We start from the raw sequence: 23263 nt of genomic DNA on the forward strand, positions 1-23263 counted from the left end.
ATATCTGATAAAGGGTTAATACCCAAAACTTAGCTTTTGAAGTCACAGAATATCACATCCACTAAGGCTCAGAGTCTTCTTCCAAGCTCATGGAGGATATTGGCAGAATTTATTTCCTTGTGATTATAGAACTGAGTACCTATTTTTTTTTGACTGTCAACTGGGCAGAAAGCAATCTTTCTCTCCTTCTAGAGGCCACCCACAATTCCAAGCCACATGGCCCTTCCATGGCATGACAGCTCATTCTTAAAGGCTAGAAGTAGAATCAATTTACAGTATGCTATATCAAAGTCTTATATAACATAACATAATCATGGGACTGACTATCCCATCAATTTTGCCATATAGCATAACCTAACCAAGAGTGTCTATTCCATCATATTCACATATCCGGTTCGCATGCTAGAGGAAGGCATATACACCAAGGGTTGGGAATCTTGGGGGTTATTTTAGAATTTTGTCTATTAAAATGGGCAAAGGCATGAACAGGGAAACCTTAAGAAATCCAAACACATGGGAAATTATATTAATAAAATATAAAATAATTATATTAATAAAATAAATGTAATTAAAACAAGTTACTATTTTCTCATTGTCAAATTGGTGAAGAGTTAAAAAGATTGATAGCATAGTATTATGCAAAACATGGGGATTTTGTCTTTTTCTACATTTCTACTTTCCATGACTGTATAAATCAGTACGATCTTTTGGAAGGATAATTTGGAGCTTAAAAATAATCATCATTTGTATTTTTATAGTTTGCTTTTCTACTTCCAGATGTTTTCACTAAGGGATTATCTTAAGTGTGGCAAAAATTTAACTACAGGAATGTTCATTGAAGACATTCATAATAGCAAAACAACCAGAAACCATCTAAATGTACAATAATGTGTGATTAATTAATTAAAACAGCGTTACAAATAGGTAGACTCTGCAGCCACATTTAATTATTTAGGGAATTCTCATACAAAAGTAGATAAAAGTGACCAGAATATCCCATTTTTAAAGTAAGTTTTTCCAAGGGTTCCTTGGAGTGGTCAGACACAAAGATATTTCATTTCACATAAAAAGCAACTCCTCCACACTTCAATCACTTTCTGAATCTAAGGTTACATGAGGTGTACTTGAGGAATTTTGAGTGGAATGATAGTGATAGGTTTTATGCCATATAAAACCAGACATATGTGATGATTAGAGGGAACTCAGAACTGTACTAGCCTTCTACATTGAGAAGTAATGTGGAACATCAGAAAAAGTATGGGATTAGGACTAAGAAGACCCATATTTTAGATTATTTTAATCATTTACTATGACATAGTTGACAATTCTTTCAACTTGTGAGCCTCAGTGTGCCCACCTATACAATAAAAATTGCACTTTATCAGTGCTTATTAACCCTGACTGCACATTAGAATTACCATGGGACTTGTTTCAGTATTAAATTTTTTATTTTAATTCCAATATAGATAACATACAGTGTGATGTTAGTTTCAGGTGTACAATATAGTGATTCAATAATTCTTTGCATTACTCAGTGCTCTTCATGATAAGTGTCCTCCTTAATCCCCATCACCTATTTCACCTATCCCCCCATTCCACCACCTCTCTAGTAACCATCAGTTTGTACTCTATAATTAAGCTTTTTTTTCTTGGTTTGTCTCTTTTTCTTTTTTTTCCTTTGCTACTATTCTTTGTTTCTTAAATTCCACCTATAAATGAAATTATATGGTATTTGTCTTTCTAAAACTGACTTATTTCACTTATTATTATACTCCTGGCTCCATCCATAATGTTGCAAACGGCAAGATTTCATTCCTTTTTATGACCAAATAATATTCCTTTGTATATGTATACCACCTATTCTTTATCCATTCATTAATCAATGGACACTTTGACTGTTTCCATAATCTGGCTATTGTTAATAATATTGCTATAAACATCAGGGAGCATATATCCTTTGAATTAGTAGTTTTGCATTCTTTGGGTAAATACATAGTAGTGTGATTGCTAGGTCATAGGGTAGTTCTATTTTTAACTTTTTGAGCAACCTCCATATTGTTTTCCATAGTGGCTGCATCAGTTTGCATTTCCACCAACAGAGCAAGAAGCTTCCCCTTTTACCACATCCTCACCAACACCTGCTGTTTCTTGTGTTGTTGACTGTACCTGTTCTGAGGGGTATGAGGTGATATCTTACTGTAGTTTTGATTTATATTTCCCTTATGATGAGTGATGTTGAACATATTTTCATGTGTCTGTTGGCCATCTGTATGTCTTCTTTGGAAAAATGTCTATTCATGTCTTCTGCCCAATTTTTACTTGGATTATTCATTTTCAGGGAGTTGAATTTTATAAGTTCTTTATATTTTAGATACTAACCCTTAATTGGATGTCATTTGCAAATATCTTCTCTCATTCCATAGGTTGTCCTTTAGTTTTGTTTATTGTTTCCTTCACTGTGCAAAAGCTTCTTATTTTGATGAAGTTCCAATAGTTCATTTTTGCTTTGGTTTCCCTTGCCTCAGCAAACCTACCTAGAAAAAATTTGCTATGGTCAATGTCAGTAATTACTGTCTGTGCTTTCTTCAAGGATTTTTATGGTTTTGGGTATCACATTTAGGTCTTTAATTGACTTTGAGTATTTTTGTGTAGGGTGAAAGAAAATGGTCCAGTTTCCTTTTTTGTATGATGCCATCCAGTTTTCCAAAGACCATTTGTTGAAGAGACTGTCTTTTACCCATTGCATATTTTTTCCTGCTTTGTCAAAGATTAATTGATCATATAATTGTCTATTCTGTTCTATTGATCTAGCTGTATATTTTTGTGCCAGTACTATACTTTTTTGATTACTACACCTTTGTAATATAACTTGAAGTGTGGAATTGTGAGGCCTCCACCTTTGCTTTTGTTTTTTAAGGTTACTTTGGCTATTTGGGGTCTTTTATGTTCCATACAAATTTTAGGATTGCTTGTTCTATTTCTGTGAAAAATGCTGTTAGTATTTTGATAGGGATTGCATGAAATGTGTAGATTACTTTCGGTAGTATAGATATTTAGTAATAATTTGTCTTCCAATCCATGAACATGGAATATCTTTCCATTTCTTTGTGTCCTCTTTAATAACTTTCACCAGTGTTTTATAGTTTTCAAAGTACAGGTCTTTCAATTCTTGGGATAAGTTTATTCCTAGATATCTTATTATTTTTGTTGCAATTATAAATGGGATTGTTTTCTTAGTTTCTCTTTCTACTGCTTCATTATTGATGTATAGATATGCAACATATTTGTGTACATTGATTTTGTATCCTACGACTTTACTGAATTTGTTTATCAGTTCTAGCAGTTTTTTGGTGGTCTTTTGGATTTTCCATATAGAGTATCATGCCATCTGCAAATAAAGTATTACTTTTTCCTTACCTATGTGGATACCTTTTATTTCTTTTTGTTGTCTGATTTCTGAGACTGGGACTTCCAGGACCATAGCGAATTTTTTCTAGGTAGGTTTGCTGAGGCAAGGGAAACAAGGGAATTCATTTGGTCCCATGTGTCATTTCCTTGTAAATAAAAGTGGTGAGAGTGGACATCCTTGTTTTCTTCCTGACCTTAGGGGAAAAGTTCTCAGTTGTTTCCCATTGAGGATGATGTTAGCTGTTGGATTTTCCTAGATGTTCTTTATTATGTTGAGTTATGTTCCCTCTGAACCTACTTTTTTGATGGTTTTTATCATGAATGGATGTTGTACTTTGTTGAATACCTTTTCTGTGTCTATTGAAATGATGATATAGTTCTTATCCTTTGTCTTATTGTATCAAACTGATTGATTTGCTAACATTGAACCACCCTTGCAACCCTGGAATAAATCCCATTTGATCATGGTGAATGAGTTTTTTAATGTATTGTTGGATTTACTTTGCTAGTATTTTGTTGAGGATTTTGGCATTTATGTTGATCAAGAATATTGGCCTGTAGTTCTTTTTCTGTAATGTCTTTATCTGGTTTTGGTATCATGGTAATTGTGGAGCCACAGAATAAGTTTTGAAGTATTCTTTCCTTTTCTAGTTTTTGGAATAGTTTGAAAGGAATAAGTATTAAATCTTCATTAAGTGTTTGGTAGAATTCGCCTGTGAAGTCATCTGGTCCCTGGCTTTTGTTTCTTGGGAGTGTTTTGATTAGTGATTCAATTTATTTGCTGGTTGTCAGTCTTTTTGAATTTTCTGTTTCTTTTTGTTTCCATTTTGGTAATTTATGTGTTTCTAGGAATTTATCAATTTTTCTAGGTTGTCTAATTTTTTGGCTTATTTATTCCTAATCTCTTACAACTGTTTGTATTTCTGTGGTGTTGGTTGTTATTTCTCCTCTCATTTGTGATTTTGTTTATTTGAGTCCTTTTGCCTTTTTTCTTGATAAGTCTGGCTACAGGTTTATCAATTTTATTGATTTTTTCAAGGAATCATTTGCTGGCTTCATTGTCCTGTTCTTTTTTTAAGAGATTATTTTTATTTATTTACTTATTTAAGAGATGGGGGAGGGACAGAGAAAGAAAGGGAGAGAGAGAATCCCAAGCAGACTCCCCACTGAGTGTGGAGCCTGATATAGGGCTTGATCTCACAACCCTGAGATCATGACCTGAGCCGAGATCAAGAACTGGACGCTTAACTGACTGAGCCACCCAGGTGTCCCTATCTCATTTACTTCTTCTCTAATATTCACTATTTCCTTCCTTCTTCTAGTTTTAGGTTTTGTTTGTTTTTCTTTTTCTAGCTCCTTTAGGTGTAAGGTTAGATTGTTTATTTGAGATTGTTCTTACTTCTTGAGGTATGCCTGTATTTCTATATACTTCCCTCTTAGGACCACTTTTGCTGCATTTCAAAGATTTTGGATCATTGTGCTTTCATTTTCATGTACTTTTTGATTTCTTCTTCATTTCCTGGCTTACCCATTCATTGTTTAGTAGCATGTTATTTACCTCCGCTTATTAGTGGTCTTTCCAGATTTTTTCTTGTGGATGACCTAGATTCATAGTTTTGTGGTCCAAAAAGATACATGGTAGGACGTTGGTCTTTTTGAATTTGTTGAGGTTGTTTATTCACCCAATATGTGGTCTATTGTGAGAATGCTCCATGTGTACTTGAAAATAATGTGTATTCTTTTGTTTTAAGATGGAATATTCTGAATATATCTGTTGAATTCATTTGGTCCCCTGTGTCATTTCTTTGTTGATTTTAAATATTTACAATTATTAGATCTTCTTTTTGGATTGTCCCCTTTATTATTTTTTTTAAAAGATTTTATTTCTTTATTTGAAAGAGAGTGAGGGAGAGAGAGCACAAGTCGGGGGAGGGGCAGAGGGAGAAGGAGAAACAGATTCCCCACTGAGTGAAGAACCCATGGGGCCTGATCCCAGGACCCTGAGATCATGACCTGAGCCGAAGTCAGATGCTTAACCAACTGAGCCACCCAGTTGCTCCTGTCCCCTTTATTATAATATAATGCCTTTCTTCATCTCTTGTTATAGTCTTAGTTTTAAAGTCTATTTCATCCAATCTAAGTATTACTGCTTTGGATTTCTTTTGACATCCATTTGCATGATAGATATTTCTTCATCCCCTCACTTTCCATCTGCTGCTGTCTGTAGGTCTGAAATGAATCTCTTGTAGGCAGCATATAGATGGGTCCTGTTTTTGCATCCATTTTACTACACCATGTCTTTTGATTGGAGCATTTAATGCACTTACATTCAAAATAACTATTCATAGATAAGTATTTGTCACCATCTTCTTACTTGTTTTATAGTTGTTTCTGAAGATTTTCTCTGATACATTTTTGTCTCTCTCTCATGGTTTGCTGGATTTCTTTAGTGATGTATTTGGGTTTCTTTCTCTTTATTTTTTTCACATTTATTTGTGGTTTTTGATTTGCAGTTACTGTTAGATTTGTATACACCATTTTCTGCATTTAGCAGTTATATTAAGTTGATGGTCGTATAAGTTTGAATGCATTCTTTACTCCTCTCCTCCCCATGTGTTAGGTATATGGTATCAGATTTTATATTCTTTCATTTTGTGAGTTCCTTTACTGATTTTTCACAGAAATATCCGTTTTTATTACTTTTGTGTTTCCTACCTTCATATGGCTACTGTTGGTCTCTCCTTTCCACTCAAAATATGCCCTTTAATATTTCTTGCAAGGCTGGTTTAGTGATCGTGAATTCCTTTAGTTTTTCTTTGTCTAGAAAACTCTATCTCTCCTTCTCTTCTGAATGATAACCTTGCTGGCTAGAGTATTCTTGGCTGCAGATTTTTGCCATTCAGCACACTGAATATATCATTCCACATTATTTTGGCTTGAAAAATTTCTGGTGAAAAACCCCGATAGCCTTATGGGGTTTCCCTTCTGTGTTACTGTCTTCTTTCATTTTGCTGCTTTTAATTTTTTTTCTTTATCACTACATTTGCCCAATTTGATTACGATATGTCTTGGTGTGGATCTGCTTTTGTTGATTTTGCTGAGGGTTCTCTGTTCTTCTTGGATCTGGATATATTTTTCCTTTCCTACATTAGGCAAGTTTTCAGCTATTATTTCTTCAAATAAATTTTCTGTGCTCTTTCTTTCCTTCTCCTTCTTTTTCTTCTTTCTTCTCCTGGGACTACTATAATATGAATGTTATTACATTTGATGGAGTCACTGAATTTCCTAACTCTATTCTCATTTTGCATAATTCTTTTCTCTCTCTTTTCTTCAGATTTATTACTTTCGATTATTCTGCCTTCTAGGTCATTAATTCATTCCTTTGCTTCTTTTAGCCTGCTGTTCATTGCATCAAGCATTTTTCTCATCTTGTTTATTGCATTCTTCATCTATGATTTTTTTTTTTATTTCTGTGTTAAAGGTTTCACTGATGTTTTCCACTCTTTCTCAAGTCCAGTGAGTATCTTTGTGATCATTATTTTACTCCATCAAGCATGTTTCTTATATCTGTTTCACCTAGATCTCTGGCTGTGACCTGGTCCTGTATTATCATTTGGGACAAGTTTCTCTGTCTTCTCATTTTGTCTAAGTCTCTGTGTCTGTTTATCTGTGTTAGGAAAGTCAGCTAAGTTTCCTGTCTTGAAGGTATTTGTCTTATGAAGATAAGGTCCTGTAGTGCCCTGCTGTGTAGTGTGTCCTGTTCCCTAGGGCCTGGTGCTTCCAGGAGGGTTTCTAATGCATTTTGTGTGTGCTCTGCTATTTCACCCTGGCCACTTTATCCTTCATGCCAATCTTCTGCATAGGCTCTCTTTGCCTTTTGTGGGCACTGCTTGGTCTCTGGCCTGAATGTGGTGCATTTTAACTAGATGTGCTCTGGTCTGCTTGAGAAATGAAACCGGCACCACAAAATTCCCAAGTTGGAAGATGCAGCATGAGCAGGGGTTTGGCCAGTCTTCTGGGGGATGAGGGCCACTGTGCTGTGACTGAGGCAAATGTCACTGGGAAGGGTAATTCCACTGGAATTTGGGAGGGTGGGGCTTGGTGTAAGCAAGTCAGGCAGTGAGTGTTAGTGTTAGGCTGGTTGTTGCTGGTGGCCCTGTGCTTATCGCGAAGAGAAGGGGTAGAAAATGGCACCTGCCAGTTCCTCTGTTCCAGTGGTGTCTCTCCATGAATGCTGCCTCTCTGGGACACTCTCTTAAATGAAGAAATAACGTTCCCCTCCCCCCACGGTGTGCCCCAGGTGCTCTTCAGTTCACGGTTTCCATGCTTTGTGTCTGTGGGCTGCTTTTCTTGCCTGCTCTCCAAGAACATCCCCAATGCCTCTGGGCTCTACTCAAGCCAAGCCTGCTGGCCTTTGAAACTTCAGGATCTAAGCTCCACTCATTGCAAGAACTCAGGAAATTTTGCCCCTCTTGCTTTCCAAGCCAATTGCTATAGGGATTACTTTTCTTCATGCATTCCCCTGTGTACTACTCTGTCTTTCACCCTTCTCTATGACTGAGGCTCCCTCCTCACCACAGTGGCCCATCTGTTTCTCTCCCAAACCATGTCTCGACACTTCCTACCTTCTTGATGTGGCCTTTTCTCTACCTTTAGTTGTAGAGTTTGTTCTGCCAATCAATTACTGGGGTATTTAGAATCATTTCATAGTTATCTAGTTGTATTTGTTCTGGACGAGGCAAGCCTAGGTCCTCCTACCCTGCTGCCATCTTCCCCTCCTCCCTTATTTTGTTTCTTAAATGAGTGAAATCATATGATAATTTCTCTTTCTCTGATTGACTTATTTCACTTAGCATTATACCCTCTAAGTCCATCCATGTTGTTACAAATGGCAAGATCTCATTCTTTTTTATGGCTTTGTAATATTTTATATATATGTTGGCTATTGAAAATAATGCTGCAATAAATAAAGAGGTGCATGTATTTTTTCAATTAGTGTTTTCATTTTCATTGTGTAAATACCCAGTGTGGAATTACTAGATCATATGGTAGTTCTATTTTTAACTTTTTAAAGATCCTCCATACGTTTTCCAGAGTGACTACAACAATTTACATACCCAGCAACAGTGTACAAGGGTTTCTTTTCTCCACATCTCCAATACTTGTTATTTCTTGTGTTTTTGATTTTAGTCAGTTGTTCAATTTTAGACAAACACAAAGTGATAACTCTTTTTGGTTTTAATTTGCATTTCCCTGATGATTAATGATGTTGAGCATCTTTTCATTGTGTAAAGAAACTCACTTTAGATTGAACGAAACAGAGATGTTTAAAGTGAAAAGATCGAAAAAGTTATTCTATGCAAATAGTAACCAAAAGAGAGTTAGGTAGCTGTGCTAATATCCAATAAAATAGACTTTAAGTCAAAGAATGTTACAAGAGACAAAAAGGGCATTATATGTTCATAGAAAGATGAATACATTATGATAATATAACAACTTTAAGCATATACAGAACAAAACAGTTTCTAAGTATGGACAGAATTAAAAGAAAAAATAGTTTTGCGATAGTAGTGAAGACTTTAATACTCTAATCTCTATAATGGAGAAAAACTTTAGAAAGAAGACAAATAAGGAAATAGTGTGCTGGAACAGCATTCTGTACCAACTAGACCAAGCAGACATATATGCAACATTCTAACCAAAACAGCAGGGTACACATTTTTCTCAAGTGCGCATGGAACATTTTCCAGGATAAAAGTATATATTAAGCTGTAAAACTAGTCTAAAATTTTAAAAGATTGACATCATAGCAAATATCTTTCCTGACCACAATGAAATGAAACTGGAAATCACCAGGAAGGAAAACTGGAAGATTTGAAAGAAAGCTTAAACTCCAGAAGGAAAATGGAATATGCACAGATATGTTGAAATTATACAACATACTCTTAACAACCAATGGTCAAAGAAAAAAATCAAATGAGAAAGTAGAAATTATCTGGAAACAAATGAAAATAAAAACATAACATATCAGGGGGAGGAGCAAGATGGTGGAGGAGTAGGAGACCTAAATTTCGTCTGGTCCCAAGAATTCAGCTAGACAGGGATCAAACCATTCTGAACACCTACGAACTCAAGAGGAGATCAAAGAAAAGAATAGCAGCAACTCTCTGAACAGAAAAGCGACCACTTTCTGGAAGGTAGGACGTGTGGAGAAGTGAATCCGAGGTAATATTTGGGAAGATAAACCATGGGGGGAGGGGGCCTCCATCAACATCTACTGGCAAGTGATAGAGCAGGGAGAACAAAATTGGAAATTTTAGAAGTCTGCTCCACTGAGGGATGTCGCTCCAGTGGCTAAGCAGGGGGTGGAACCCTTGCAGGACAGTGTGGTCTCAGGACCCTCGGGGTCACAGAAAGACTGGGGGTGCCTGAGTGCAGCAGAGTTCCCAGGTATCAGAACAGGGAAGCCGGCTGCAAAGACGGAGCTGAGGCATGGGCTCTCAGCTCGGGGTTGCCATAAACCATGATCTGGGGCACAGTCAGGCCACTGCTCTTCCAGCAGGGACCCAACAAGTGGCAGATCTGGGGAGACTCCCCTTTCTCCTCCGGGAGGGGTGGCATGGGAGCGCACTGCAGGAATCTGCAGGATTTGGAGACTCTACACGGGGTCGTGTGCCAGAGCTAGAAATGCTCAGTCATAGGCCGGGTGAGCATGGAGTGCAGCTGGAGATGGGGGAGACGGGAGTGACTGACTGCTTTTCTCTGGGGGCTCACTGAAGAGTGGGGCCCCGCATTCTTGGCTCCTCTGGGGCGGAGACTGGGAGGCCACCATTTACAGTCTCGTCCTCCAAAGCTGTACGGAAACCTTGCAGGGAACAAAAACTCCCGAGAGCAAACCCGAACAGATTACTTAGCCCAGCCCCTGGCAAGGGCAGGCCAATTCCGCCTCCGGCAAAGACATTTGAGAACCACTGCAACAGGCCCCTCCCCCAGAAGATCAACAAGAACAGCCAGCTAAGAACAAGGTTACCCATCAATGAGAAGGACAGAATGCCAGCACTAGGGAAATACAGCACATAGAATTCATGGCTTTCCCCCCTGATTCTTTAGTCTTTCAAAGTTAATTTTTTAAATTTTTTAAATTTTCTTTTTTTTCTTATTCTTTTTTTCTTTTGAATTTTTCTTTTTCACTTTTTCAACCAACATCTTATCAATCCCTTTTTTAAAAATCTTTTTTATTTTTAATTTTCAGAGTCATATTCTATCCCTTCATAGTAGTTAACCTTATTTTTGATATATATATATATATAAGTTGTTCTCTCTTTAAAATTTTGGGATACAGTTTCTTCAAACAGACCAAAATATACCCTAAATCTCTAGTGTATGGCTTTGTTTTAGTCTCCTGCTTGATCAAATTCTCTCCCTTTTTTTTTAAACTCCTCTTTTCTTTTTTCAACCAATTTCTTTTTTTTTTTAAGATTTTATTTATTTATTTGACAGAGAGAGACACAGCGAGAGAGGGAACACAAGCAGGGGGAGTGGGAGAGGGAGAAGCAGGCTTCCTACTGAGCAGGGAGCCTGATGCAGGGCTCAATCCTAGGGCTCTGGGATCATGACCTGAGCCGAAGGCAGATGCTTAACAACTGAGCCACGCAGGCACCCTCAACCAACTTATTATCATCAATTCCTTTTATAAAATATTTTTATAATTTTCATCTTTACAGTCATATTCCATCCCTTCATTGTATTTACCCTTATTTTGTACAAATATAAGTTTTTCTATCTTTAAAATTTTGGGAGGCACTTTTTTCTAACAGACCAAAATACACCCATAATCTAGTGCGTGGCATTGAGATATGCACCAGCCTGATCATATTTGATTATATTCTTTTTATTTTCATCTTTTTATTTTTTCTTTCTTTCCCCTTCTTTCCCCCAGTTTCAGGTTTCTTCTGATTTGTTTAGTGTATATTTTTCTGGGGACGTTGTTACCCTGTTAGCATTTTGTTCTCTCATCCATCTATTCTCCTCTGGACAAAATGACAAGATGGAAAAAATCACCTCAAAAAAAAAAAAAAAAAGAAAAAGAGGCAGTACCGACTGCCAGGGATATAATCAATACAGACATTAGTAAGATGTCAGAACTAGGGTTCAGAATGACAATTTTAAACATACTAGCTGGGCTTGAAAAAAGCATGGAAGATATTAGAGAAACCCTTTCTGAAGAAATAAAAGAACTAAAATCTAACTAAGTCAAAATCAAAAAGGCTATTAATGAGGTGCAATCAAAAATGGAGGTTCTAACTGCTAGGATAAATGAGGCAGAAGAGAGAATTAGTGATATAGAAGACCAAATGATGGAAGATGAAGAAGCTGAGAAAAAGAGAGATAAACAACTACTGGATCACGAGGGCAGAATTCGAGAGATAAGTATTACCATACGACGAGACAATATTAGAATAATTGGGATCCCAGAAGAAGAAGAAAGAGGGAGAGGGGCAGAAGGTATATTGGAGCAAATTAAGAGTCTCATGCTCTACCAACTGAGCTAGCCGGGTGCCTAATTGGAGTAAATTATAGCAGAGAACGTCCCTAATTTGGGGAAGGATACAGGGATCAGAGAACTGCCCTCAAAATCAATAAAAATAGGTCAACACTCCGACATCAAATAGTAAAACTTACGAGTCTCAGAGACAAAGAGAAAATCCTGAAAGCAGCTTGGGAGGAGATCTGTAGCCTACAATGGTAGAAACATTAGATTGGCAACAGACCTATCCACAGAGACCTGGCAGGCCAGAAAGGACTGGCATGATATATACAGAGCACTAAATGAGAAAAATATGCAGCCAAGAATACTATATCCAGCTAGGCTGTCATTAAAAATAGAGGGAGAGATAAAAAGTTTCCAGGACAAACAAAAACTAAAGGAATTTGCAAACACAAAACCAGCCCTACAAGAAATCTTGAAAGGGGTCCTCTAAGCAAAGAGAGAGCCTAAAAGCAACATAGACCAGAAAGGAACACAGACAATATACGGTAACAGTTACCTTACAGGCAATACAATGGCACTAAATTCCTATCTTTCAATAGTTACCTGAATGTAAATGGGCTCAATGCCCCAATCAAAAGACACAGGCTATCAGATTGGATGAAAAAAACAAGACCCATCGATATGCTGTCTGCAAGAGACTCATTTTAGACCCAAAGACACCTCCAGATTGAAAGTGAGGGGGTGGAAAACCATTTACCATGCTAATGGACACCAAAAGAAAGCTGGGGTGGCAATCCTTATATCAGACAAATTAGATTTTAAACCAAAGACTGTAATAAGAGATGAGGAAGGACACTATATCATACTTAAAGGGTTTATGCAACAAGATCTAAATATCGTTGTAAATATCTATGCCCCTAACATGGGAGCAGCTGATTATATAAGCTAATTAATAACAAAAGCAAAGAAACACATCAACAACAATACAATAATAGTAGGCGACTTTAACACTGACCTCACAGAAATGGACAGATCATCCAAGCAAAAGATCAACAAGGAGGGCGCCTGGGTGGCTCAGTTGGTTAAGCGACTGCCTTCAGCTCAGGTCATGATCCTGGAGTCCCTGGATCGAGTCCCGCATCGGGCTCCCTGCTCCGCAGGGAGTCTGCTTCTCCCTCTGACCCTCCCCCCTCTCATGTGCTCTCTCTCATTCTCTCTCTCAAATAAATAAATAAAATCTTTAAAAAAAAAAAAGATCAACAAGGAAATAAAGACTTTAAACGACACACTGGACCAAAGGGACTTCACAGATATATTCAGAACATTCCATCCCAAAGCAACAGAATACACATTCTTCTCTAGTGCCCATGGAACATTCTCCAGAATAGATCACATCCTAGGTCACAAATCAGGTCTCAAACCAGTACCAAAAGATTGGGATCATTCCCTGCCTATTTTCAGACCCCAATGCTTTGAAACTAGAACTCAATCACAAGAGGAAAGTCGGAAAGAACTCAAATACATGGAGGCTAAAGAGCATCCCACTAAAGAATGAATGGGTCAACCAGGAAATTAAAGAAGAATTAAAAAAAATTCATGGAAAGAAATGAAAATGAAAACACAACTGTTCAAGATCTTTGGGATGCAGCAAAGGCAGTCCTAAGAAGAAAGTATATAGCAATACAAGCCTTTCTCAAGAAACAAGAGAGGTCTCAAATACACAACCTAACTCTACACCTAAAGGAGCTGGAGAAAGTACAGCAAATAAAGCCTAAACCGAGCAAGAGAAGAGAAATAATAAAGATCAGAGCAGAAATCAATGAAATAGAAATCAAAAGAACAGTAGAACAGATCAATGAAACGAGGAGCTGGTTCTTTGAAAGAATTAATAAGATTGATAAACCCCTGACCACACTTATCAAAAAGAAAAGAGAAATGACCCAAATCAACAAAATCATGAATGAAAGAGGAGAGATCACAACCAACACCAAAGAAATACAAGCAATTATAAGAACATACTATGAGCAACTATATGCCAGCAAATTAGACAATCTGGAAGAAATGGATGCATTCCTAGAGATGTATCAACTACCAAAGCTGAACCAGGAAGAAAAAGAAAACCTGAACAGACCTACAACCACTAAGGAAAATGAAGCAGTAATCAAAAATCTCACAAAAAACAAAAGCCCAGGGCCTGATGGTTTCCCAGGGGGATTTTACCAAATCTTTAAAGAAGAATTAATACCTATTCTTCTGAAAATGTTCCAAAAAATAGAAATGGTAGGAAAACTTCCAAACTCGTTTTATGACACCACCATTACCTTGATCCCAAAACCAGACAAAGATCCCATCAAAAAGGAGAATTACAGACCAATATCCTTGATGAACATGGATGAAAAAATTCTCATCAAAATACTAGCCAATAGGATCCAACAGTACGTTAAAAGGATTATTCACCACGACCAAGTGGGATTTATTCCTGGGCTGCAAGGTCGGTTCAACATCTGCAAATCAACCCATGTGATACAATACATTAATAAAAGAAAGAACAAGGACCGTATGATCCTCTCAATCGATGCAGAAAAAGCATTTGACAAAGTACAGCATCCTTTCTTGATCAAAACTCTTCAGAGTATAGGGATAGAGGGTACATACCTCAATATCATAAAAGCCATCTATGAAAAACCCACAGTGAATATCATTCTCAATGGGGAAAAACTGAGAGCTTTCCCCTTAAGGTCAGGAACATGGCAGGGATGTCCACTATCACCACTGCTATTCAACATAGTATTAGAAGTTCTAGCCACAGCAATCAGAAAACAAAACGAAACAAAAGGCATACAAATCAGCAAAGGAGTCAAACTCTCACTCTTTGCAGATGATATGATACTTTATGTGGAAAACCCAAGACACTCCACCCCAAAACTGCTAGAACTCATATAGGAATTCAGTAAAGTGGCAGGATATAAAATCAATGCACAGAAATCAGTGGCATTACTATACACCAACAACAAGACAGAAGAAAGAGAAATTAAGGAGTTGATCCCATTTACAAATGCACCCAAAACCATAAGATACCTAGGAATAAATCTAACCAAAGAGGCAAAGAATCTGTACTCAGAAAACTATAAAATACTCATGAAAGAAATTGAGGAAGACACAAAGAAATGGAAAAGCATTCCATGTTCATGGATTGGAAGAACAAATATTGTGAAGATGTCAATGGTACCTAGAGCAATCTACACATTCAATGTAATCCCTATCAAAATACCATCCATTTTTTTCAAAGAAATGGGACAAATAATCCTAAAATTTGTATGGAAACAGAAAAGACCCTGAATAGCCAGAGAAATGTTGAAAAAGCAAATCAAAGCTGGTGGCATCACAATTCCGGACTTCAAGCTCTATTACAAAGCTGTCATTATCAAGACAGTATGGTACTGGCACAAAAACAGACACATAGATCCATGGAACAGAATAGAGAGCCCAGAAATGGACCCTCAACTCTATGGTCAACTCATCTTCAACAAAGCAGGAAAGAATGTCCAAAGGAAAAAAGACAGTCTCTTCAACAAATGGTGTTGGGAAAATTGGACGGCCACATGCAGAAGAATGAAACTGGACCATTTCCTTACACCACACACAAAAATAGACTCCAAATGGTTGAAAGACCTCAATGTGAGACAGGAGTCCATCAAAATCCTAGAGGAGAACACAGGCAGCAACCTCTTCGACCTCAGCCACAGCATCTTCTTCCTAGAAACATCGCCAAAGGCAAGGGAAGCAAGGACAAATATGCATTATTGGGATTTCATCAAGATAAGAAGCTTTTGCACAGCAAAAGAAACAGTCAACAAAACCAAAAGACAACTGAGAGCATGGGAGAAGATATTTGCAAATGACATATCAGATAAAGGGCTAGTATCCAAAATCTATAAAGAATTTATCAAACTCAACACCCAAAGAACAAATGATTCAATCAAGAAATGGGCAGAAGACATGAACAGACATTTTTCCAAAGAAGACATCCAAATGGCCAACAGACACATGAAAAAGTGCTCAAAATCACTCAGCATTGGGGAAATCCAAATCAAAACCTCAATGAGATACTACCTCACACCAGTCAGAATGGCTAAAATTAACAAGTCAGGAAATGATACATGTTGGCAGGGATGTGAAGAAAGGGGAACCCTCCTACACTGTTGGTGGGAATGTAAGCTGGTGCAGCCACTCTGGAAAACAGTATGGAGGTTCTTCAAAAAGTTGAAAATAGAGCTACCATATTACCCAGCAATTGTACTAGTGGGTATTTACCCCAAAGATACAAATGTAGTGATCCAAAGCTGTGTGTGCACCCCAATGTTTATAGGAGCAATGTCCACCATAGCCAAACTATGGAAAGAGCCAAGATGTCCATCGACAGATGAATGGATAAAGAAGAAGTGGTATATATATAATGGAATATCATTCAGCCATCAAAAGGAATGAAATCTTGCCATTTGCAATGACGTGGATGGAACTAGAGGGTATTATGCTGAGCTAAATAAGTCAATCAGAGAAAGACATGTATCATATGATCTCAATAATATGAGGAATTCTTAATCTCTGGAAACAAACTGAGGGTTGCTGGGGTGGTGGGGGGTGGGGGGGTGGGGTGGCTGGGTGATAGACATTGGGGAGGGTATGTGCTATGGTGAGCACTGTGAATTCTGTAAGACTGTTGGATCACAGACCTGTACCTCTGAAACAAATAATACATTATATTTAAAAAAAAAAAAAGAAGAAGAAGATAGTAGGAAGGGAAAAATGAAGGGGGGGGAATTGGAGGTGGAGACAAACCATGAAAGACTATGGACTCTGAGAATCAAACTGAGGGTTCTAGAGGGGAGGGTGGTGGGGGAATGGGTTAGCCTGGTGATTGGTATTAAAGAGGGCATGTATTGAATGGAGCACTGGGTGTTATACCCAAACAATGAATCATGGAACACTACATCAAAAACCAATGATGTAATGTATGGTGATTAACATAATAAAATAAAATAAAATATCAGAATTTATGGGATGCAGCAAAAGCAGTAGTAAAAATTAAGTTTATGACAGAAATGTGTATGTTTTTAAAAAAGAAATATCTCAAATAAACAATCCAATGTTAAATATCATGTAACTAGACAAAGAAGAAATCATTCAACCCCAGGCAGGAATAAATAAAAAAGAGAATTGAAAAAGAATAGAAAACAGCAAGAAAAAATAAATTTATTTTTGGGAAAGATAAAAAAATCAACACATCTTTAAGTAGAGTTAGAAAAAAGAAGACTCAAAAATAAAATTGAAAGATGAAATTTTACATTATGATTGATTTTAGATATAGAAAGTATTATAAGAGATTACTACCAACATAACCTTTAAAAATGGATAAATTCCTAGAACCATAAACTTACCAAGACTGAATCATGAAGAAACAGAAAACTTGAACAGACCCATAACTAGTAAGGAATAATCAGTAATCAGTAATCAAAATCTTCCCAACAAAGAAAACCAGAGACCAGATGGCTTTACTGTGAATTCTACCAAACATTTAGAGAAGAATTGAGGTCTATTCTACCCAAATTCTTCCTAAAACTTGAAAAGGAAGGAACACTTTCCAACTCTTTTTATGAGATCAGTATCACCCTGGTACCAAAACCAGGCAAAGGCACTGTAAGAAAACTATAAGCCATTCCTAATGAATATAAATGTAAAAATCTTCAGCAAAGTAATAGCAAAACAAATTCAATAGCACATTAAATAGATCATATACCATGACCAAGTGGGATTTATCCCTGAGATGTGAAAATGGTTTAACATTTAATAAAATCAAATTAATGTAATACACCAAATTAATGGAATGAAGGATAAAAAAATCTAGAGATCTGTGTTACAAAAATGTGTATATTGTTAACAATACTGTAGTGTACACTTAAAATTTTGTTAAGTTGGTAGATCTCATTTTATGTGTTTTTTAAACCACAATAATTAGAAAATACTTTACACCAAGGAACTGGAATAAAAATACGTGACTATCAAGTCTCTCCACTTTTAATCTTAAAATTTTACAATTATACAATTAAGAAAATTAGTATTTAAAAATTAAAGAGCCATGTTCATATTAAAATTCTTTTTTATATGGCTCAGTTGGTTAAGCATTGGCCTTCAGCTCAGGTCATGATCTTGGGGTCCTGGGATCGAGCCCCATGTCAGTCTCCACACTCAGCGGGGAGTCTGCTTCCCCTCTCTCTCTGCCCCTCCCCCTGCTCTCTCTCAAATAAATGAATTTAAAAATCTTTAAAAATCTCTACTGGGGGACGCCGGGGTGGCTCAGTTGTTAAGCGATTGCCTTCAGCTCAGGTCATGATCCCAGGGTCCTGGAAATGAGCCCTGCATCAGGCTCCCTGCTCAGCAGGAAGCCTGCTTGTCCCTCTCCCACTTCCCCTGCTTGTGTTCCCTCTCTCACTGTCTCTCTCTCCCTGTCAAATAAATAAATAAATATAAAAAAAATAAGTAAAAATCTCTATCTGGGATGCCTGGGTGGCTCGGTCAGTTAAGTGGCTGCCTTTGGCTCAGGTCATGATCCCAGGGTCCTGGGATGGAGCCCTTTGTTGTCAGGCTCCCTGCTTCTCCCTCTGCCTGCTATTCCCCCTGCTTGTGCTCTCTCTCTGTCTGGCAAATAAATAAATAAAATCTTTTAAAATGTAAAAAATAAAAAACTCTATCTACATATCAGTTTTATTATATAAATTTAAACATTTCTGAAAGAAAGAAAATAAATGTGCTAAAATAAAACAACGTGATTATGGAAAAAAATAAACCTAATGGAATTGGAGAACTGCCAAGGCAGCCATGACTTGAATGGATAAGATACTGGAGAGACAGAAAAGTAAGCCTGACACACAGAGAAGTAAATCTAACATTTGTATCCCCTTTTCCCCCTTCATGGTCTTTACTCATTTATTCCTAGCACAAAGCTTAGAGGTTGAAAAGCTCAGCAGAAAGCATAACTACAAGTTTGAAAAGATAAACAGAGCTAAAACAGTCTCACAGAGCAGGAAATAGAAATATTTTACCTCAATAACCTATTAAGTTTGAGAGGCCTTGATGAATATCTCAGACTTTATGATGTGACACTTGAAGGACTGGTCCCTAGGAGTAAATTCAACTGAAAATAGACCAGCTCTCATAAAGACTAAAACACAACTTTAAATCAGCTCAATCCCAGATTAGATTAAATTGTCCATCCTTTACTTTACCTGCCTAATAGACACAAAAGTAATATCATTCATAGCCTCTATAAATTTTTAATGTCCAGTATTTAATAAAAATTGCCAACACACAGGAGACAGGATTAAGAAGGAAAAATGCAATAAAAAGCATACCTACAATTGATCCATATTTTTCAATTATTACAGTTGTACTTTAAAATAATTTTTCATTAAACAAAATAGATAAAAACAAAATTTCAGTGGAGAAATGAAATCTACAGAAACGAGTTAAAATAGATATTTTAGAACTAAAGTTACAATAATACAACTCAACTCAATAGATGGATTTAACAGCAGACGAGGCATGGCTAATGAGAGCATTAGTGAAATTTAAGATAGGTCAGCACATAATATTCAAAATAAAAGTATGGATAAAGAAGGGAATAGCATAACGAGAATAAGAGATGTATAAGAAACTGTAAAAAGGACTAACATGGGTCTAAATGGATTTCCTGAAAAAGAGGGGAGTAAAAAGGGAGCAGAAGCATTATGTGAAAAGTAATGGCTGAGAATCTTAGGATACTACTGTAAGACATAAAGCCGTAGTTTTCAGAAATGAATATTACACTGTATATTAAATAACTGGAATTTAAATGAAACTTGAAAAAGAAAAAAAAAATTCTTCCAGGAAAATTACTGCAATTTTAGAACTCTATTCCTAGCAGAACTCTTTTTCAACTGTGAAGGGTGAATAAATAAACTTTCTGGTTTTTTTTCCTTCCAAGATTTTATTTAAACTCAAGTTAGTTAGCATAAAGTAGTATTGGTTTTAGGAGTAGAATTTAGTGATTCATCACTTACATATAACACCCAGTACTCATCACAAGTGACCTCTTTAATGCCCATCACCCATAGCCCATCCCCACATCCACCTCCCCTTCAGCAACCCTCAGTTTGTTCTCTATAGTTAAGAGTCTCTTATGGTTTGCCTCCTTCTCTGTTTTTATCTTATTTTGTGTTTCTTGGCCTTCCCCTATGTTCATCAGTTATTGTTTCTTAAATTCTACATATGAGTGAAATCAAATTGTATTTGTTTTACTCTAACTTATTTTGCTTAGCACAATACCCTCTAGCTCCATCCACATCATTGCAAATGGCAAGATTTCATTCTTTTTGATGGCTGAGTAATATTCCATTTTGTATATATACCACATCTTGTTTATCCATTCATCAGTTGATAGACATTTGGGCTATTTCCATAATTTGTTTATTGATACTACTGCTATAAACATTGGGGTGCTGGTGCCCCTTCAAATCACTATTTTTGTATCCTTTGGATAAATGCATGATAGTGCAATTCCTGCACTGTAGGGTAGTTCTCTTATTAACTTTTTGAGGAACCTCCACAATGCTTTCCAGATTGGCTGCACCACTTTGCATTCCCACAAGCAGTATAAGAGTGTTACCCTTTCTCCAAAACCTACCCAAACTCTCTGTTTCCTGACTGGTTAATTTTAGCCATTCTGACTGGTGTAATGGGATAACATTGTGGTTTTGATTTGTATTTCCCTTATGGTGAGTGATGTTGAACATTTTTTCATGTGTCTGTTAGCCACTTGTGTATATTCTTTGGAGAAATGTCTATTATGTCTACTGCCCAATTCTTAACTGGATTACTTATTTTGAGCTGTTAAATTTGATAAGTTCTTTATAGATTTTGATTAGTAGCCCTTTATCCAAAATCACTTGCAAATATCTTCTCCCATTCTGAAGGCTGCCTTTTAGTTTCCTTGATTATTTCCTTCACCATGCAGAAGCTTTTTATCATGATGAAGTCCCAATAGTTCATTCTTGCTTTTGTATCCCTTGCCTCCTGAGATGAGTCTAGTAAGAAGTTGCTGTGCCCAAGGTCAAAAAGGTTGCTATCTGTGTTCTCTAGCATTTTGATGGTTTCCTGTCTCACACTGAGGTCTTTCATCCATTTTCAGTTTATTTTTGTGTATGGTCTAAGAAAGCCATCTAGTTTCATTCTTCTACATGTTGCTGTCCAGTTTTCCCAATACCATTTGTTGAAGAGACTTTTTTTTCCATTGGATATTCTCTCCTGCTTTGTCGAAGATCAGTTGACCATAGAGTTGTAGGTATATTTCTGGGTTGTCTATTCTGTTCCATTGCTCTACATGTCTGTATTTGTGCCAGTACCATACTGTCTTGATGATTACAGCTTTGTAATACAGCTTGAAATACAGAATTGTGATGCTTCCAGCTTTGGTTTTCTTTTTCAGAATTGCTTTAGCTATTCAGAGTCTTTTCTGGTTCCATAGAAATTTTAGAATTGTTTGTTCTAGCTCTGTGAAAAATGCTATTGGTATTTTGATAGGAATTGCATTGAATGCGTAGATTGCTTTGGGCAGTATAGACATTTTAGCTGTATTTGTTCTTCCAATCCATGATCATGGAATGCTTTTCTATTCCTTTGCATCTTCTTCAATTTCTTTCATAAGTGTTCTATAGTTTTCAGAGTACAGATCTTTTATCTCTTTGGTTAAGTTTATTAGGTATCTTATAGTTTTTGGTGCAATTGTAAATGGGATGGATTCCTTGATTTCTCTTTCTGCTGCTTCATTATTGGTATATAGAAATGCAACAGATTTCTATACATTTATTGTAATTCCTGTGACTTACTTGAATTCATAAATCAGTTCTAGCAAATTTGGATGGAGTCTTTCAGGTTTTCTACATAGAGTATCATGTTGTCTGTGAAGAGTGAAAATTCAACTTCTTCTCTGCTGATTTGGATGCCTTCTATTTCTTTTTGTTGTCTGATTGCTGACAACAGTAGTGACAGTGGACATCCCTGTCATGTTCCTGACCTTAGAGGAAAGTCTCTCAGTTTTTCCCCGTTGAGGATGATATTAGCTGTGCATCTTTCATATATGGCCTTTATGATTTTGAGGTATGTTCCTTCTATCCCTACTTTCCTGAGGGTTTTCATAAAGAAAGGAAGCTGTATTTTGTCAAATGATTTTTCTGCATCTATTGAAAGGATCATATGCTTTCTTTAATTAATATGGTGTATCACATTGATTGATTTGCAGATATTGCATCACCCCTGCAGCCCGAATAAATCCCACTTGACTGTGGTGAATAATCCTTTTTAATGTACTGTTGGATTCAATTTGCTAATATTTTGTTGAGAATTTTTACATCCATATTTATCAAGGATATTGGTCTATAATTCTCCTTTTTAGTGGGTTCTCTGTCTGGTTTTGGAATTAAGGAAATGCTGACCTCATGGAATGAGTTTGGACTTTTCCCTTCCATTTCTATTTTTTGCAATATTTTCAGAAGAATAGGCATTAATTCTTCCTTAAATGTCTGGTAGAATTCCTCTGGGAAGCCATCTGGCACTGGACTTTTGTTTGTTGGGAGGTTTTTGATTAGTGATTCAATTTCTTTGCTGCTTATCAGTCTGTTCAAGTTTTCTATTTCTTCCTGTATTAGTTTTGGTTGTTTGTATGTTTCTATGAATTTGTCCATTTCTTCCAAATTGTCCAATTTTTGGCATATAATATTTTATAATGTTCTCTTAGAATTGTTTCTATTTCTGTGGTGTTGGTTGAGATTTCTCCTCTCTCATTAGTGATTTTATTTATTCACGTCCTTTCTCTTTTCCTTTTGATAAGTCTGGCTAGGGGTTTATCAATTTTGTTAATTCTTTCAAAGAACCAGCTCCTAGTTTCATTGATCTGTTCTATTGTTTTGGTTTCTATATCATTTATTTCTGTTGTAATCTTAATTATTTCCTTTCTTCTGCTAGTTTTAGGCCTTATTTGCTGTTCTTTTTTGGGCTTTTTTAGGTGTGAGGTTAAGTTGTGTATTTGAGACTTTTCTTGCTTCTTGAATAAAGACAGTATTGCTATATACTTCTCTTTTAAGACTGGATTTGCTGCATCCCAAAGGTTTTAGACTGTCTTATTTTCATTTTCATTAGCTTCCATGTATTTTTTTATTTCTTCTTTAATTTCCTGCTTAACCCATTCATTCTTTAGTAGGATGTATTTGTAGTCTTTACAATTTTTTTTCTTGTGGTTGACTTCAAGTTTCATAGCATTGTGGTCTGAAAATA

This window comes from Neomonachus schauinslandi, chromosome X, assembly GCF_002201575.2.
Source record: "Neomonachus schauinslandi chromosome X, ASM220157v2, whole genome shotgun sequence".
Lineage (NCBI taxonomy): Eukaryota > Metazoa > Chordata > Mammalia > Carnivora > Phocidae > Neomonachus > Neomonachus schauinslandi.